At 39.0% G+C, this 19,111-nt stretch overlaps 3 pseudogenes; 1 reads left to right on the top strand and 2 right to left on the bottom strand.

Moving 5' to 3' along the window:
* The first annotated feature begins 6,161 nt into the window (after positions 1-6,161).
* LOC141547476 (actin-related protein 2/3 complex subunit 2 pseudogene) lies at positions 6,162-6,984 on the top strand (annotated as a pseudogene).
* A 3,528-nt stretch (positions 6,985-10,512) lies between these two features.
* LOC141546642 (lysine-specific demethylase 4B pseudogene) lies at positions 10,513-11,919 on the bottom strand (annotated as a pseudogene).
* A 6,212-nt stretch (positions 11,920-18,131) lies between these two features.
* On the bottom strand, positions 18,132-19,111 carry LOC141547475 (heparan sulfate glucosamine 3-O-sulfotransferase 1-like; annotated as a pseudogene).

Below are 19,111 nucleotides of genomic sequence, written 5' to 3'. Positions count from 1 at the left end.
CATAATGTTGTCTCAATTATATTTTTATATGACAAAGAATGGCACAAGAGCCCTAGCATTTGTAATATCACTCCCATCGATCTGCAGACAACCCAGACCTGACAGCCACAACTCAAGATCACCATTCTTTTGTTTAAGAAGCCAAACTTTCCCATTAACTGCCATTCATGGGGAATGAAGGCCAGCCTATAACGTAGGAGGACTTGTAATACAGAGAGAAAAGATGCAGTAACTGTGAGTTAAAGTGAAACTCTGCTACAACTTTTACCAATATCACCACCCAGATTCTTATATAGACAGCTTAGAATTCTGAATTCAAAATTTTTGGAAATAGCAGTACCCCCTATTCCCCCACTGTAGTGAGCTGTCGTCTCCAGAAGCTGCTGGATCGCTCTCTGGGAAGAGATCTGCTGTGTCTACTCAAATCTCTCAGACAGATTCTTCTTCCTGTAGTGAACCGTTGTCTCCAGGCAGTTGCTGTTAACTCTTGTCCTTAGAAGTGACTTCCCTTCCTGCAGAGAGCCCCGTCAGGCCTGATGTAATGCAGAGAGTCTTCTTCTTTCTCTGAGAGTCCTCGCTTTTATTCTCCCAGAGAATGGGCGTGGGATAATGCAAGGGCTTCTGGGAAGAACCACTTCAGCCAATGGGCTTGCTCCTTCTACCAAGTCAACCTGAGTTCTCACCTTGTAACTATCCAGACAACCTCAGTTCTCACTTAGTAATCCTAACATCTCCCCCTTTCTTTTGATTTAGAACATAGGACAGTCATGACCTTGAAACATAAATCCATCAATATGGGAAGTATTACAGATAATTACATAAATTACATAAGCACATAGTAACATAGTAACATAACACATGCTAGAAGTATATAACATAATCATAATCAAATAATCATAAATTTGAAAATTTATAAATGTCCATAAGTCCATTGTCCATTAGTCTCATCTTGTGTGAGGAAGTCCAATGATTCCTGCTGATTTTAAAGTTCTTTAACAGTCTTTTTATTATCCATGCTCTTTCAGTGTCAGATGTTTCTTAGATCTTCTCCTTTATTTTGAGGTCTTTCTCTTTTTCTGTCTCTCTCTGGTGGACAAGGCGAATATGACTCGTTGGCACCTATCTGATTCCTTTTCCTGCTGAAGAAATACAAGCAAACCCTCTCTCCCAGGCAGTTAACCGCTTTCTAAATCTCTTCTCATCATCTGACAATTACATTGGAGTTGTTTGCACTGGGCACAGCCCTGTTGGTTTAAAAGGCCTGTATTCTCCCCAAGTGTAATCCATTTTTGCAATCTGATTACCTTTTGACTGACTTATCAGGTAATCCCTTTCTGCCATGTGATTGCTTCTCTGCTGATTGATTAAATCAGAGTCCTGGCCTTCTAAAGGTTCTTTGGGTGTAACATCAGCTGCCATCATGCCCCAAGTCTTTTTTGCCTGGGGCCCTGGACCTGGGCCCCTCATCCCATTTCCCTGAATTATTCTACACTCTGATGCCCAATGGAATCCTCTGTTGCATTTTGGACATGGGGTTTTAGGTCTTCTTTCACCCTGTCTTCTCACTGTATCTCCATATCTACACTGAGCTCTTAGATGCCCAATTTTTCCACATTGAAAACATCGCCGAGTTTCTCTAGAAGGCCCTTGCCATGAGGGACCCTGTCTTTCCACATTCATCATTGTCCGGGTGTAAAAAGCATTTGTTCCCACTGTAGCACAGCGTCTTATGATCTCCTCTAAAGGAGCATCTTTGTCTAATCCCCATATAATTCTTTTGCAAATCTCATTGGCATTTTCCTTAGCCAGATGTCTGGTCATTATTTCTGTAGCTGAATTTTCTCCAATAGTTCTTTTGACAGCAGTTTGCAAACGTCCCACAAAATCTGCAAAAGGTTCATTGGGACCTTGCTGTATTTTAGTGAAAGCCTCTCCACGATCTTTCTGTCCAGGAAGGACACCCCAAGCTTTTATTGCAGCCTTAGCAATTTGCTCATATATTGTCATGGTATAATTAATCTGTTCCGAATTCTCTCCATATTGACCTTCACCAGCTAAGTGCTCAAAAGTGAATTGTGTGTTAACTCCTATTTCCAAATTGCATCTGACTTGAATTTTACATAATTCATGAAATTCCGAAAGCCATAATAAATTTTCTCCAGGTTCCAGGCATATCCTTGCTATGGATTTCCAATCATTCGGGGTTAGGACTTCATAAGACAAACCATCTAGTAACATTTTGACATAAGCTGATGTAGTCCCATAAAGGGTACAACCTTTTTTCAAATCCTTAATTTTATTCAAATCTAAAGGTGCATATCTTCTCATTTTATGACCTACAGAATCAATATTTTCAATCACAGGATATGCATGTATAAAATCACTTATATCCTGTCCTTCTCTCTTAGCTTTAACCAATGCTTTTTCTAATCTTGTCATAGGCTTAGGCTTCTTCACAGGCAATTCTGTTTGTGTTTCTGCCTCTTCCCCTCTTTCTTCCTCCATCTCTGAAGGTGGGGTTGATGTGGGCCTGTCAATAATCTGTTCTCTAGGCAGGGTTGAAGCTTCTTCAAGAGAATCATACCATAATTCCTCATTTAAATCCTCTTGCTCTAGGGAAAGATCTTGATCTTTCCTTTTTTCCTCACACTTCCTCCTCTGTTCATTTTTAGAACTTTTCCTTCTCCTACAACTTGCTTGATAGTTTAAGGCTAATTGAACTATGTTGTAGATATAAAATACTTCTGCAGAAATTGAACGAGGCCCATTTTTTGCTTGAAATTCTTTCATTTCATATCCCACTAGCTTCCATTTATCTACATCTATCTTTTCTTCCTCTAAGAACCAAGGGGATGTACGTCTTAATGCAGCCAAGAGTTTAGCAATCTGTACCCAGGTTACAAGTAAACTCTGCTCCTCAATTATCTTGATTATACTCTCTATAGTACCACTCCTGAATGGAGCTGAGGTTGCGTCTGGGGCTGAGGTTGAGTCGGCTGAGGTCCAGGGATTGAATATAGCTAACATCTGCCCCATTTCAGCTATTAAGAGATTCCTGGTTTAGCCCTTAACAAGTTAAGTTCCTTATTTATCTATTAGCACGCTCACTTAATCTTTAACAAAGTTTCCTCGTTACTCACGGTTCTGGGTCAGAGAGACTGAGATCTAGATCAGAAGCTTTTCCACTGGAATCAGGACTGTGTCTGTCCCTGTTCGGGCGCCAAATTGCGAAGGTCTGGTCTAGCTCCTCTTGTCAGGATAAGCAAAAGTCCTTGCCCCACGTGTGGACGCCAAATGTAACGAGCTGTCGTCTCCAGAAGCTGCTGGATCGCTCTCTGGGAAGAGATCTGCTGTGTCTACTCAAATCTCTCAGACAGATTCTTCTTCCTGTAGTGAACCGTTGTCTCCAGGCAGTTGCTGTTAACTCTTGTCCTTAGAAGTGACTTCCCTTCCTGCAGAGAGCCCCGTCAGGCCTGATGTAATGCAGAGAGTCTTCTTCTTTCTCTGAGAGTCCTCGCTTTTATTCTCCCAGAGAATGGGCGTGGGATAATGCAAGGGCTTCTGGGAAGAACCACTTCAGCCAATGGGCTTGCTCCTTCTACCAAGTCAACCTGAGTTCTCACCTTGTAACTATCCAGACAACCTCAGTTCTCACTTAGTAATCCTAACACCCCACCAGAAGACCCACTTCTAGACCAGCCCAGGTAGGCCTTGATAAAGATAGAAATAATTGTATACAAGGGCCTAATTGCTTCTACACAATTCCATACAAAATAAATGGATTGATATTAATTAAAAAAAAAAGACTTGAAGTAGCTTCATATGTTGAAGAAAAACTGTGAATGTCAACTTTTTAATTTCTCCTTTTTCAAAAACTGACAAAAATAAACAAAAAAAATAATGTGATATATAAAAATGACTAAAATAGTTAAATATAAAACTTAATTTCTCTACTTTAATAGATTCTAGATTTCATAAGATTTGAATAATATAATTATTTGCTTAGATATGATTTAAAGAAATTCTTATTCAGTAACAATGACACAGGAGATAGAAGATTATCTTTAATTGTCTCTTTTGTGGGCCATGATGAGGGAAATAGAGAAAGTAGAAAATGCCATAGAGATTCTTAGCAGCCCGACTCTGTAAGGTGTTGAGAATAAATAAAAGCTTCCAAGCAGTGTTACAAAACTCAGTTTCTAGACACAGAAAAGTAATGATAGCCTTATATTTTATGGTAATATAAGTTTGTGCCTCTTCTTCAAATTTAGAAGAAAATTTCAGAAAAGGAGTCGAACATGACATGGCTAATGATTACTAATTCAACTTTTTTTTTTTTCCCTATTCTAATATTTACAATCCATAAGCTTACTAATCCATCATGCTGAGAATGGCATTTTCATTGGGAGTTATTTGTGGTCATGAAAAGCTTTGACCAATAGCCTAATTACTCACAGAATCAGGGGAAGTAGGAATTAAGTTGACCAAGGTAGTACATCTTCAAGTAAGTCAATGGATTCAGACATTGTTGGTATCTCCCTTCACAATGCCAATTCCTAGAAAACAGAGATACTTTATTGGTATCCCTGTGGCTTATGCATGAGAAGGGTGCATCGAGGCAAAAGAAGCAATTCTTAAGCTTACATTGATATCAGTTGTGCAAGTTAAAATTTTAAATTCTTCTAGCTTCTGTAGTATCTGTGTGTATATACTCTCCATGCATAGTATTTGAATAAGCTCTGATAAACAAGATATCAAGCACAATTCCTCATATGAGAGTTAATGATTAGAGAATTTTTATTCTTCTAGTTCAAGAGTTTTATATTTCATCACTGTTAATTATCTCTTCAATCATTAATATCACAGACTGACAAGTATTTTGGGGAAGTTTCTTCATACCCCCACTTCTTATCACCTCGATGAAATATCCTCCAAGAACCTCAACAGTTCACATATATTTATACTTGTTGTACATGGCAATATTTGAATTCTCTTATGAATAGGAATAATTGCACTTATAATTTTGATATTACACTTTGTTCTACCAATACTGCTCCACTACTTTTGCCTTAGTCACCAAGTATCCTCAAAAATTGAGTAATTTGTCCATGATGCTACTGTATATATCAGAATAAGGATTTCAATCCTGGTTGTCTTGACCGCAAAGACAGATTTCTATTTTCCTTGTTTCTTTGTAAAAACCTTCTTTGCATCTTTCTATCAACTTTGCATAAAAAATAGCAGACATAGAAATCAGTAATCATTGTTTTTTTGGCAAGACAATTGAGTTAAGTGATTTGTCCAGGATTATATATCTAATAAGAGTTAAGGGTCTGATGTTGGATTTGAACTCAGGTCCTCCTGATTTCAGGGCTAGTATTCTATTCATTGAACAACCTAGATCCCCAATTTTTGTTATGTTTTGTTATGCTATGGAAATGAATTTTTTATTCTGTAAATTAAAAATGAAATATTTTAAAGAAAAGAACTTAATAGTAATCTCATCACAGATGCTTCTTAGATGACACTTGTTAAATCATTTAACTTCTTTCAGCCTTAGTTTGCTCATTTGTAAAGAGAGATGATAAAACATTCTATTATGATAAGTTTTAATATAAAAAAGGAGAAAGAAAATTATGAGAGCAATTAATGGGAGTTTAAAAGATTAAGAAGAAATAGGAATAAATGGATTTTTTCTTTAAAATAATCTATAACATCTATTTAAAACCATCAGTAAGCATCATTTGTAATGGGGATAAACTGCAACCATTCCCAGTAAGATCAGGGGTGAAACAAGGTTGCCCACTATCACTATTACTATTCAATATTGTATTAGAAATGCTAATTTTGGCTATAAGAGTGGAAAAAGGGATTAAAGGAATTAGAGTAACTAATGAGGAAACCAAATTATCACTTTTTGCTGACTACATAATGATATACTTAAAGAACGCCAAAAATTCTACTAAAAAGCTATTAGAAATAATCCACACCTTTAGCAAAGTTGCAGGATACAAAATAAACCCACATAAATCATCAGCATTCTTATATGTGATTAACAAAATCCAACAGTTAAGAGTTACAAAGAAAAATTCCATTTAAAGTAACTACTGATAGTATAAAATATTTAGGAATCTATCTGCCAAGGGAAAATTAGAAACTATATGAGCAAAACTACAAAAAACCTTCCTGCATTAAAGGACTCCATCATGCATCAGGCTGGAATGTTGAAAAGAAACTGTTTTGCCTCTGTCTTTGAGAAATTCTTCAAATTCCAGGAAGAGTGAAAAGAGGGAGAAAACAGGGCAATAATCCATTACAGAGATGATGAGACAATGTATGATGAGTCTAAGAAGGATTGAGTCACAGTTGTCTTTAGAACAGTATTTAAAGATGATGATGATGTGGTGATTGGAAAGGTGTTCATGCAGGAATTCAAAGAAGGACACAGGGCCAGCCACACAGCTCCACAGGTCCTCTTTAGCCACAGGGAACCTCCTTTAAAGTTGAAAGACACAGATGCTGCTGTGGATGATAATATTGGCTATATCACTTTTGTGCTGTTCCCCTGCCACACTAAGGCTAATGCCAGAGGCAACATCATTAACTTGATTCACACATTCTGGGATTACTTGCACTATCACATCAAATGCTCCAAGGCCTATATTCACACAGGAATGCTGGCAAAGACATCTGACTTCCTCAAGGTGCTGAACAGCACACGCCCAGATGCAGAAAAAAAGGAAATGAAAACCATCACGGGGAAGACCTTTTCATCCAGTTAAACTCATGGGAACAGACAAAGTTGGAAGCTGAAGACAAGGCTGGAGCGCTTGCTACCAGATAACCAGAGCTCTGAATGTTGCACCTCTACAGATTCTAAAGGAATTCTCCCATTTTGGTTCTATTTTGTATGTTTGGAAAATAATCTGCAGAATCGAGCTGTGTTTGCAAGGACTTCATAGTTCCCAAGAATTAAAAAAAAAAAATTCCACTTTGATCAATTTAATTCTTTTTCTTTATCCCTCCCTCAATATTAACTTGTTTTTCTCCTAAGTATTTGAGTTTAAAACTCCTGTATTTAAAAATACGGTTGGGGTCATTAATAAAGAAGAATTTTTCTATCTTAAAAAAAAAAAAGGTATCACTCTTTGCAGATGACATGATGGTATACTTAGAGCACCCCAAAGACTCTGCTAAAAAGCTATTAGAAATAATTCAGAATTTTACCAAAGTTGCAGGATACAAAATAAATCCACATAAATCCTTAGAATATTTATACATTACCAACACAATCCAACAGCAAGAGATACAATGAGAAATTCCATTCAAAATAATGGTCATTAGTATGTAGTATAAAATATTTGGGAATATATCTACCAAAGGAGAGTCAGTAATTATATGAGCAAAATTATGAAACACTTGCCACAAAAATAAAGTCAGATTTAAATATTTGGAAAGACATTCAGTGCTCTTGGATAGGCCTAGTGAATATAATTAAGATGATAATACTCACTAAACTAATCTATTTATTTAGTGCTATACTATAAGACTCCCAAGAAACTATTTTAATGACCTAGAAAAAATAACAACAGAATTCATATGGAACAAAAGGTCGAGAATTTCAAGGGAAGTAATGAAAAAAAAAATTAAATGAAGGTGGTCTGGCTGTACCTGAACTAGAACTATATTATACAGCAACAGTCACCAAAACCATTTGGTATTGACTAAGAAATAGACAAGTTGATCAGTGGCATAGGTTAGGTTCAAGGGTAAGATAGTGAATAAAAATAACAATCTAGTGTTTGACAAACCCAAAGATCCCAAATTTGGGGATAAGAATTCATTATTTGACAAAAACTGCTGGGAAAACTGGAAATCAGTATGGCAGAAACTAGGCATGGACCCACATTTAACACCACATACTAAGATAAGATCAAAATGGGTCCAAGATTTAGGCATAAAGAATGAAATTATAAATAAATTGCAGGACCATGGGATGGTTTATTATTATTTGAAGGATAAAGCTCAAGTTTAATTTAAAATTAAAAGTCAAGAAATAAGCTTTAAACATGAGCAAACAAGAAAAGAAGATTACTTTAAAACAGCTGCAGTGGTGACAAGGAAAATTAAGACACAAACTAAGAAGAACACAATGATGTCAACATAGATAAAAGAAAAGCCTCAAAGAAGAAACAAGAGAATTAGACACAATACCCCCTTCTCCCAAATCATTGAAGAACTAAATTTATTTAAAAACTAAATAAGTTGAAGAGAAGAAAAAAATGGGGAAATGAGTGGGAAAAGACAATTATGAAAATATAATGGAAGCCTTTCTAAGAGAGGCAAAAAAATAGTAAAGAAAATGATACATTAAAAACAGAATTGACCAAAGTATAAAAGAAGTAGGAAAAAAAAAAAACACTTCATGATAAAGAAAATTCCTTGTAATGTTCATGCTAGCTTTCTGATGGTCCTCCAGTCAGGCCGTGGTCTCAACAGGATAGCCCCTATGAGAATGGCCACAAATAGATTCTAGATCATCAAGTATCTTCTGCAATCTGTGTCTGTCAATCTACTTTACATTGTTTGTCAGTCTGGTCCTTCCTTAGTCTTCATCTCTTCCAGTCTCCTCCTGCAGTCTGTGACAGTCTGCTTGTCTGACCCCGTCTTGATCTTAGTGGAGGAGTGCAGGAGGAGGGAGAGCCAGCAGGAGAATAGTCAAGGATGGAACGTCTCATTTCCAGTCCTTCTGAACCATTCTGAGTCTTTCTATGGCTCAGATGGACATTGGTCTCAGTGGAGAAATGAAGGAGGACAGGCCTTACTAGAAAGAAAAATTCTCCAGCTAATCTTTGCTGTCCCACAACTATCAGCAAACCTCTTACTGACATCTCTTCCCAAAAGCAGGCCACTACTCTTTTTTTTAAATAGCTTTTTATTGACAAGATATCTTTTTCAATATATGTTCAAGATAAATTTTCAGCATTGAAACGTTTTGTTCCAAGTCTTCCCCTCCATTCCCCCCACCGCCTCCCCTAGATGGAAGGTAGAACAATACATGTTAATTAAGTTAAAGTCAGTAGTTCAGTAGTCCTGTGTGATCCTCACTGGGGTTCCTTGATCCTGGAACTGTTTTTGGCTGTTCACAACACTTTTTTTTTTCTTTGACTGGAATACTCTGTATTTGAGTATTTCTGATTTGGTCTTTCTTTCAGAAGGTGAAAGTGATAGAGTGGGGGTTTCTATTTTTACTTTGTCTTATAGTTCTAACATATCTGGGAAGTTGTTTTTTTTTTTTTTTTTGTTTGTTTGTTTGTTTGTTTGTTTTTTTTTGTTGTTGTTTTTTATGCTACCCAGATTTTGATGACAAAGTGTATTCCCATAATATATACAAGCACACTCTGCTCAGGTTCAATGAGACTCAGGGATCACTAAGGGCCAAAAGCTCTCCTTGGGGCTGGGTTTCTGCTCCTGGATTTCTTATCCTGTCCTCCAGCTTTCTGGATGCCTCAAAGACAGATGTAGCAAGTCCCAATTGCTAGGCATCACTGTCACTGCAGGACTCCTTAGTTTTAAATCATCTCCCAATGTGCTCATAAGTAGGTGATTCCCAGGGAGCTGCTGCTGTTCCCCACAGAATTTCTGTGACAGGACTGCAGAGGGGGATGCCCTTGAGAAAGAGTCTCTGGACGTGGCCTCCTCATCTTCACTGCTGGAGCTCTGGGAGTCAGAAGGACTGCTGTCACTGAAGATCCCCATCTGCTTGATCTCAGCTCTCAAAGCTCTCCCTCTCCCTCTCTTTCCCCCCTTCTCTCTCTCTCTCTCTCTCTCTCTCTCTCTCTCTCTCTCTCTCTCTCTCTCTCTCTCTCTCTCTCTCTCTCCTCTCCTTTTCCCTTTTTTCTTATTTTTTAACAATAAATATTTATAGAAAGAACTTCACAAAAGGTGATTTCTATACAAAAATCACAATTCCAAAGCCTGCTTCAGGAGTCAGTGAAATAGCCCCTTTTCAAGATGAGAGCTTTTGCATGGTTTACAAATCTGAGTAGTTTTTGCTTTTGTAATATAACATTTAATCCTTCCTAGCCTAAGAAAAGAGCCAGGCATCCCTGGGCTCCAGGAGCAGAAGCTCTTCTAAAGCCTCCGGGTGACAGTAAATCTGAGAGGTTACCATTGCCTCCTTTCCTAGGACCATCAGCAGTGTGTTGAGCAGAGTCCAGGTAGCCTGTGGGCAGACAAGTCTCTCAGATGGTCAAATTCAATGTAGATGAAAGGAATTCACAGCAAGTTATTGCATGGGGAAGGGGAAAGGGGAAGGGAGAGGGCTGTCCACTTGTTCCACTGTTGCCTGGGTGCTTAGCTTGGGTCAAAGGGTGGGGGTGGAGGAGGTCAGGAGATGTTGGTTCTAAAATTGAGTTTGTACCAAATATGTGGCTCTGGGCTCCAGGCTGGTATTGTGACTGCAGGAGGCTCTCCATGAAGGCCAGGTCATCAGGATTCTGTCCATAGTCCTCAGAGTTTGGTCTTACCATCGCCTTCACTGCCTTCAGGAGTTTTGTGCTGCTCTTCTTCTTCTAGATCAGCCTCATGTTTGGGTTCTTCCTTAACTTTACCCTCCTCCCAAAGGGTTTCTTCAGCCATAACCTCTCCCAATGACTTCTGGTCTTCCTTTTTATTCCTCCTAGGCTGCCTCCTTCTTCTGTGGGACCATAGGCCAGGCTTTCTGTTCTGCTCTCTCTTCCTGTCTGTATTTGGTTCTCTCTCCTCCTCAGTCTTTTTCCAGTGTCTGATTTCCTTAATTTGTCTCCCAGGGAGCTTAGCTTTCAGCACAGCCTTGGTCTCCTTCCAAGCACTCAGTTCGGGGCTAGTGAGTGCTGTAGGCTTCACGTGGTCCAAAGCAATAATATCTTTTCCTTGCTTCCACAGTTCATAGCTCTCTGGCTGTAGCAGTCTCACAAAAACATCCATTGAAAATTTCACCATATCCTTTCGGCAGGTACACTGAGTAGCCATCTTGCCATAGTCAATCCATCTCAATGTGGCAAAATTGGTGGCCTCAGCACAGTTGAAACCATGATTGAATCCTGCATGGTATCCATAGGGAAAAGTAATGATGAACTCGCCAGCCTCCTGAGTGATCCGATCAAAAGGGATGCCGTACTTTTTCAAGACGGAGGGAGAGATGAGAGCCGTCTTGTGACGGAGAAAGGCATCACATCCCTGAGAACTTCCTGGGAAAAAGCCTTTTGCCAGGCGTTCCAGACGTTTCCCATGTTCTGGAGGTATGGCATACCAAGACTTGGGCTCCCCAAAGTGCAGGTAATTGATACTGTAGAGATCCATGTCTTCCGTGTGCCAGGGAAAGGTGGTTTTCCACATGCCAAAGTACAGGTAGGGAGTGTTCACCCCTTCTATGATCATCCCACCTTCGTGTTCCACCATGTCCAAAAGGGTGTTCAAATTCCCAATATTCCACTCCTGCACATCAGCATCATATAAAGAACCAGTGATATCAGCGCCGTAAATTGGAGATACAAAAGGCAGGTTCTTCCAGTATTTACGCTCCAGATCTTCAAAATCTTGGTGTGGAGGAGTACAATACTTTTCACTGTTGGCCAAGTGGCGATAATCTCCCACTGTCATGGCTTTCTTCCTTATGTTATACTGGGTAAATAACCCAGATTGTCCTGTCACCACCTGTTGAAGAGGAGCTGGAATCACCATGTCATCAATGTCATCATAACTTTTCCTAGGTCTCCACTCCTTGGGTGGGATCACCTTAGCAAGTCCTGCTCTGTGAGCTCCTTGGGATTCAATGTAGGCCACATATTTCCCAAAATCCTGAAACTCCTCAATGGTAGGACGGAAGGTCATGATCTTACAACTCGGATTTTGTGGACTTGGATTCTCGGACCCCATGATCCCAAATGTCTCAGTGCCAAACCCAATTGTTGCTGCCTGGCACATCAGCTCCCTTAGTCCCTTGGGTGGATGCTGGGCCAGCCCCCTCTGGCTCCTTTGTTCTAGCCTGGCCCTTTCACTCTCTGGCTTGGCCGGCATTCTCAGCTGTCTCTTAATGTCCTCCAACTGGAGTTCACCTGGAGGATGGTCTTTCACAGGACAGGTTTTTGGTCCAAAGGGTGTCTTCCCTGGGGCTCTGAGTGCTATGGAAGTCAGTTGTGCCCACTCAGGGGGCAGGTCCACTCTTGCCTGGGTTTTGCTCTCTCTCTCAGTTCTGATCTTCTTGACCTGAACACTGCTACTGAGTTTTTCCAACACATGTTCCTTAGTATCCTGATTAATGATGACAATAGAGTCTCTCTCATAGGGTCTTTTGTTTCCTTTGAAGACAGTCCTTGGGGCTGCACCACTGGGGAAGTGAGGCAGCATGACTGTGATATCATCCTCCTGGCCCACTTGCAGCTCTCTGTCCCCCAATGGGTCTGCTGATGCCAGCTTGAAATTATAGCAGCTCTTGTGGAAGGAGGATTTGGGCCTCTTCTGGAAGCTGTCCCCAAGCATCAGGCAGTGCTCCTTTCCATCCAACAGCAGGTTCCTGGTGCACTCCATGGCTCTTTCCCTGATGGGGCAGCTGGCTCTAGTCACCACCTGGTGTAGCTCCTGGGGTGGCTTCCTCAGTGCTTCTCAGTATAGGAGTGCTCAGGACTATCTCCTTAGGCCCTCAGGGCCTGCCCAGCTAGCTCAGCCTATGGAGCTTGAGACTCTGATTTGCAGGATCTTGGCTTCCAGCCCCACACTGGGCACCAAAATGTGTTCTCCTTGCTTTTTCGGAAGTCTCTGGACACGCCTTCCTTTCAACTGATTAATGTCCTAGAGGATAGTCAGGTGTTAAATCCAAGTTTTTGGTCCCCTTGCCTGGCCTGGGCAAGCTTGGTCTCAGTGGAGTAAATGTAGGACGGACCAACCACTCTGATGTTGTGAGATGGAGTGAATCTCTCTGAGTCTCAGGGCTTCTTCTCCAGCCACCACAATGATGGGCCATGGAATGAGTATCTGGCTGACTTTGTCCCTATTTATATGCTCTGATTACATCATCAAAGGTGTAAACCTTGTGGAACTATAGTAAGTACTAAGTATGTGTTTTGAACTAGAGAACTAGTAAACACCAAGCAAAGTACTTAACCATTTACTTAATCAATTCCACTGAGCACCTTGTAAGAATCCTCATTTCAAGTACAGGTATCTCCCATAACAATCCCTAAAAAAATAGACATGTCCATATAGAAAAAAAAAAAAAAAGCAATCCTACAGAATCTCATTGAAGAAAAAAATCTGTTGAAAATAGAATTTGGTACGTGAAAACTAATGGATTCAAGAGAGTTCATGAGACTTCGAAAAACAAAAAACAAAAAAAAAAACAGTCAAAACAATATACAAATAGAAGAAAGTGTGAACTCTAATCAAAGTAAGATCTTAGAAATCACATTTTAAGGAATTATATAGAAAAACTGTTCCCTTTCCTAATTCAGTTCCGATTGATCAGTGATGGACAGAACCAGCTACACCCAGTGAAAGAACACTGGGAAATGAATGTAGAAAGCTTGTATTTTTGGTTTTCTTCCCATGTTATTTTTACCTGTATAAAGCTGATTTTTTCTTGTGCAACAAGAGAAGTGTGCAAATAGGCACACATATATTGTATTTATGATATACTTTTACATTTTTAGCATATATGATACTGCCTGCCATCTAGGGGAGTGGATGGAGGAAAGGAAGGGTAAAGTTGGAACAGAAGTGCTTGCAAGGGTCAATGTTAAAAAATTACACTTGCTTATGTTCTGTCAATAAAAAGCTATAATAAAAAATGTAATGTACCACACTATTCCAATTCACTTTTCTCCAGATGCCAATTGTTTCTGATTTCCTAAAATTCTGCTCTTAATTCCATTCTCATTTTTTTGCTAGATTTAACTTGGTCTATGAGAGGAAATTCGGGCTACCTACTAGTATAATTTTGCAATTTTCTCCTATAACACATTTATCTTTTTTTTCCTTTTAAGAATTTGTATGCTGTGCCATTTGATGAATATAAGTTTGTCTTGAGATTATTTTTCATTGTCTATGATACCTTGTTTGTTTTTTTTTTGTTTTGTTTTGTTTTAAATAAACAAAACATAGCTTTCAAGTCCATCCCTTTTGTGTTGTAGGAGGTGTTCAGGAAAGATAGACTATGGTGTGAAGACTTCTAAGCTGCTTTTAAGGAAGCTTTTCCCCTTTGCTCTACTCCTGATTCACCTAACTTTCACCTGTGGCTCCAGGAATTCATTGCATACACAATATGCACCCCCTAATACACCATTCAGCAGACAGTTTAAACCAGGTAGAGGGTAACAAAGGGTCACAAATCTATGAGGTAAAGGTTCCCAATGCAGATATTTGAAGACCACTTTGTGGAATGGCCAGTTTAGAAAATGTATTTAAATGACCATCCAGAAAGTAGATGCTGTGCAATGCTTTTTGAGACATAAAAGACCCTAAGGATGATGGGGAGATGAATGGCATAGTGAATAACATACTGGCCCTGAAGTGGAGAGCACCTGAGTTCAAACAAGACCTCAGATACTTAAACACTTGTTAACACTTAAACACTTGTTAACCCTTAAACACTTGTTAACCCTTAAACACTTGTTAACCCTTAAACACTTGTTAACACTTAAACACTTGTTAACACTTAAACACTTGTTAACACTTAAACACTTGTTAACACTTAAACACTTGTTAACACTTAACACTTTTTAGTTGTTTGACCTTTGGCAAGCCACTTAATTGCCTTTACAAAAAAGAAAGTAAAAGAAACATTATATCTATCTATCTATCTATAGATATATATCTATTTATAAAGTCAACCACTGGATTATCTAGATCTAATGCATCATCCACTCTGGAAGAGAGAGTGAGGCTGACAACTTCAAGTCACTCTGCCTCATTTTAAACAGATTTATTTTTGAGTGAAAAAATATCACACATCATTTTATTGCTGTGACTGTGTTTATTTATCTTGGTAGTATATTTTCTAAGGAAATACACATAGCAGGTGATATTGATGCATGCATTAACAGAGTTAGCTCAGTGTTTTGGAGAGAAGAGATATTAGACTTCCTGTCCAACTGAAGGTCTATAGAGCCATTGTGCTGACCTCATGCTGACCTGTGCCTGTGGAATCTGGACTTTGTAAAGGGCTGAAACTCTTGAGTCAATGCAGTGGGAGCACTTAAGGCTAATTACTGATGGGACAATACTCTATATGAATATCCTTGGAAAAATGGCCCTTCACACTGTCCTCTGCTGGCCTAATCATTTGATGTTTACAGAGAATTGAGGGAGGGATTAGATGGTGCAGTGACACTAGCAGGGCCACTTCTTTGAGAGAGAAGAGGCAGTGAGGTCACAGCTATCCTACTGGTCTGCTCTCTTCATTTTTATCACTAAAGACCAAGAAGAAAGGCTTTTGCTTATCCTGACATTGGCTGATTCTAAGGCATCCAGGGTCCTAATGCAATCGCCACAGGACATTATACTAGTGACATGCCAAGGAATTGAATTAATTACATTCTTATTGTTTTAGGAAAATTCTAAAGATCACCTGATAGGATAAGATATCAAGCTGAATTGCCAGGTATTGGACCTCAATTGCAGAATCCATTGCCAATGGTCTGGACTCATTGCTTGAATGTCAAATGTATGTTTGCCAGTAAGACTATTTTATGGAGAAGCCAAATACAGTAGGCCTTTACATCATTCTTAGAAGAAGTAATAAAAGGATATTTTCAACATCCCTCTGAAGAACTTTGGAATTAATCGTGAAACATGGTAGACACCAGCACAACAGCAGCCATCACCACCTGCCAAAATCAAAAAAGTTTCTGCACTCTATGAGCAAAACAGAATGAAATTAACTCAAAGAAAATGTGGGTTATACAGATTTAGGGACATCTCTGCTCCAATGTTCTTATCGACTATTTGTCCCCAACCTGTGGTGGAGCCTTCTGATTTCATTCTGATTTGATCAGCTATAGCTGGCACATAGTGATGTAATTTTTGTCCTTAAGGAGAAGAAAAGACAAGAACCAATCAAGTATTAAAAGAAGCAGCAGCTGTATAATTTAGAGTCTTAAAGTATATAAACCAGTGTAAAAATATTCACATGTTTGATTCCTATTCTAATCTAAGGAGGAAGATGCTACTATTATTATAGGTTTTGTTTGTTTTTTATAGGTGAAAAAACTGAATTTGATATAAGCAAAATGCCTAGACTTAACAGTCTAGTAGCAGTAAATGTATGAGAAGGATTCAAACTCAGGTCTTCCTTAATTTTATTTTTTTGGTCACCCTTCTTATAAAAGAATGGGACTGATTGGATGAAATATTTCTCTGTAATGAATCACATGATCCCTGTTCCCAGAATTTGGACCTTGGGGGAGGTCATTTACTTAATGGAGGAACGAATTTTGAACCTTATATACAGGAAGTTGCAGGAAGTGATGTCACCTGTGGGAGGCAGCTAGCATTGATGATTATTGGTCAAGGATAAATATGTCCTTTTAGTCTATCCAATGAGAAGGCTCAAGTCCTTTGTTTTTAAAGGGTGGACAAGCCTGGAAGCAGGTTGGGTTCCAGGAGCACATGGTAGGGGTTGGGATGGCTCCCAGGTGTATGTCTGGGAGTCTTCCTTGCAGGGAATACATAAATGTTTTCTTTTTGTACCTGATGATGTCTCTGATTAGTTAATTGGATTGGCAAGAGGGTCTTTCTTGTCACTATTCTTTGCCCCATTTAATTTTGGCATATTTCTTTCTATAGTTAAGCTCTCTTTCCTAATATTTCAGGGGAGAAACCTGAGGAAAATTATCTCCCACAACGATGCTTATCCTTCAAATCCACCCCCAAAGGAATATAAATATTTTGACTTATTATTTCAAACAATTTAACAGTCACTTGTTATTAGTTTATGTAATTAATGATAACTCATCTATAAGAAGGATTCACCCATTTCAAATTATTTTGCCCATGAATCCCTGGAGGTTGGAAGTACAAGTATTATTGGAACCATTTTGCACAGAGAGATAGTGACTTTTAAAGGTAAGAAATGAATTGTCAAGTGTTATACAGTTAACAAATGGACTAGCCAAGACAGGCACTGAATCCCCAGACTCTCCTCTGAGAGTTCTTTTTATGACATCAGAAGCACTAGCTCATTAACTGGGGCAGAACTTACTGAACTTGGAGCCTAAAGATTTTGACTCTCATTAAAAAGTGTAAAATATACTGGAAGAAAGGATGTTCCCACAGAGCAGGGCAGGAAACCCATCTATTTAAGAAACTCTTCCAAGTGCTTTGAAAACAAGAATCAACAGAAGGTGATTGATCAACTGAATGTTTTAATTTGGGGTGAAGATAATTAAAAGCACATTTTCATTTTTCTATCTACCTTGTCGATCTCAATATTTCATTCTATAATTTCAAATATATTCTTGATAGAAAGAAGACATTTTCCATCAATTGGAAAAAAGGTAATTATTTTCTCATCTCAGCTTCTATTTCCCTAACTGTCATCATTTTTAATTAGATATTCTGTCAACCCCCAGTAAAATCAAAATTTTTTTTTCAATATATATAATTTTATGAGGCAAGTCAAAGAAATCTGATGACCACAATGAGGCATTAAAAATTAAAATAACTGCGGGAAAAAAAAAAAAAAAAAAAAAAAAAAAAAAAACAGATTGAGAGACACAATGCACAAGCAATTTTCCATTGGAATGTGATGAAGGGGTCTGGATATTGCAGTCTCCAACTGCCGGTTGCCTCAGGTGTTGGGAGCAAATGAGTTTTGTACTGAAAAGGAAGACTCGGTCCCTAGTAAATCTTATGCAGTAAAATATTTTAATTCCTTCATATAGAGACATCATACACCTTGTTAACAGCCATGAAAAATGATACAAAATGCCTTTAATCCTACAAGTAGAAAAATAAAACTAATATATATCACATTTGTGAATCTAATAACTGTACATAAGTAATTTATGGATTTTTACAAATAAATTATAGCTTCAATGCCTTTTGTTATCATGATTAATATTATCATTGATATTTTTGTCTTTTTTAGACACACATCAGACCTTAGAGTAAAAAGGTTCAGAGCCTTGCTCGGGAGTCCAGTGCCAGTCAAATGTTCTGGCCATTAGCTGAAAGAATTTCTTATTTGGCTCAAGAAAGTATTCTTGCCATTTCCTAAGTAGGTTGGGATCCACTTGAGGGTGTGCTTTTCCTTTTGATTCATGTAAACACCTGTCTCTGGCACTGTCCCTTAGGCAGTAGAAGCCTTTTGTTTTATTCAAATAGAAGTTTGCAGCATTGATTTATGGAGCCAGCTTCAAGAAGCGATCTATTTTTTTCTATTTCTGGGAAATGGACCCTAATGAGTTGATCCAAATCCATGATGTGAATGTGATCCAGTGGAAAGTACCAGTGGCATTTATGCATGTGAAAGCAATAGAGGCTCCTGTTTATTGCCTTGTATTCCACGTTGAGCTCCCCAACTTCCATGAGGAATTCTTCTATGGACAGTAGGGTTTGTGTTTTTGCACGTGGTTATAAACACTTGAGTATAGTCAGCCAGAACTCGCTCACTGGGGTCTCCCAAGATTAGGAGCAGTTTGATGGAGGGGTTCATGTTATAAACTCTCTCAGGCACTTTGGATGAAGTGAGGTAAGAGGGGGTCTTTTCTGCAGTGAGCTGATGAGGGGAAGAGTAGGGCATATGACTGAGGTACCATTCCAGGCTGTTTCCATAGTGATCTTCCCAGTCACAAAAATCGACTTCCCTTTCAGCAGCCACTATCACTGGGTGCAGACTGAGCATCTCCAGCAGGGCTCGGGTACCGCCTTTCCTCACGCCGGTTTGGGACAGCCACTGGATGGACCCATTCAAAGGAGCCCCTTCTTGGAAGTCGCTCTGGACAGAGCTTTTTCTTAACAGCTCTTTCTGCCTGGCTTCAGTGGGGGCTTCGACTTGGGAGCTGGAGGCGGGATGAGAAGGCACTAACTGGGGCCTGAGCATGAGCAGCATTACTCCCAGATCGAGTGTAGTCAT

Source organism: Sminthopsis crassicaudata, chromosome 6 (assembly GCF_048593235.1).
Source record: "Sminthopsis crassicaudata isolate SCR6 chromosome 6, ASM4859323v1, whole genome shotgun sequence".
Taxonomy (NCBI): domain Eukaryota; kingdom Metazoa; phylum Chordata; class Mammalia; order Dasyuromorphia; family Dasyuridae; genus Sminthopsis; species Sminthopsis crassicaudata.
Note: the sequence above shows the minus strand (reverse complement) of the source record. Positions and strands in the feature narration are given on the sequence as shown.